The following is a 1,289-nucleotide window of genomic DNA, read 5'->3' on the forward strand; positions in this document are numbered from 1 at the left end:
GAAATTTTGAAAATAAAAGAAGAAAAGCAACGATGACCTATGACAAAGTAAAATTTACACAGCTACCGTCGTAAACGTGGGGCCCCACTGATCATCTCCACCAGGGCCTGCCGTGGGGAGTGGCTAACCTGGCATGTTGAGGCTCTGATTACATGTGGTGGAGTCAGCTCGCCCCTTCGTCCTCATGTAAATGAACCTGAGCTACATGCCAGGGACAGGGAATCCGTTCACATCCAAGGTGTCCACCTGGGCTGGAGGCGAGCAGGCCCCCTGGCCTCCCGGGCTCCGGCCGCGCTAAGCCTGACCTCCCTCCCTGTTCCAGAAGCCTGCGCCCCCTCCTTTCGGAGGGGCAGGGACTCCAAGCCCCAGAGCCGGGTCCTCTAAGAGGACTGGACACCCCCGGGGGGCGTTGGCCTCCAGGGCCCTGGACCTGGCCGCTGAGGCCCATCAGAAGAGGTGGCGGCCAGCATCCGGGCTTTCCTGGAGTTTAAATTCCTCCCTCTTGTCGAAACCGGTGTGGCTCAGTGGTAGAGCGTTGGTCTGCGGACTGAAAAGTCCCGGGTTCGATTCCGGTCAAGGGCATGTGCCTTGGTTGCGGGCACATCCCCGGTGGGGGGTGTGCAGGAGGCAGCAGATCCATGTCTCTTCCATGTCTCTCTCTCTCTCATCGATGTTTCTGACTTTCTATCCCTCTCCCTTCCTCTCTGTAAAAGACCCCCACAAAAACCCCTCCTGTGTGCGAGGTCGGTGTGTCTGCTGGTGGAAGTGCTTGCACTGAGCGCCCGGCGGCCTCTCCCTGCCTCTCCCTGCCGGGCTGGTGTCGGTGAAACCTTACCCGCCCGCGCCTGTCAGCTCCGTTCTTTAGGAGAAGCAGGTGGTCCAGGGCAGAGCGGCCCGGCCACCCAATGCCACCCTAATGCCATCCACTGTAGGACAGCTCACCGGCTTCCCTTCCAATCCGCCAGGGAGCTGTCCTTCCCCTGTGCGAAGGCCCTGGGGCTACTCTGACCTCCGGGTGTGTGTCTGCCGCCCGCGCACAGCCTTTCCCGAACCCCGAACCGGAGCTGAGCCCAGCGCCCAAGGGCGCCCCCGCCCGCGCCCTCCCGGCCCTGCGCCCGGGGCGGGGATTGGTGCGCCCGCAGCCTCGCCTTTTAGGGACTCGGCGGCCGGACGGGATGAGGGACAGGGTCCAGGGCTGCTTTTACCAGCCAATCAGCTGCTGCCCGGACAGGCCCCGATGCCCCGGCCAATGGCCGCTCCGGGGAGGCCGCGCCTAAGTGGCCGGCGGG

Source organism: Pipistrellus kuhlii, unplaced genomic scaffold (genome assembly GCF_014108245.1).
Source record: "Pipistrellus kuhlii isolate mPipKuh1 unplaced genomic scaffold, mPipKuh1.p scaffold_m20_p_2, whole genome shotgun sequence".
NCBI classification, from domain to species: Eukaryota; Metazoa; Chordata; class Mammalia; order Chiroptera; family Vespertilionidae; genus Pipistrellus; species Pipistrellus kuhlii.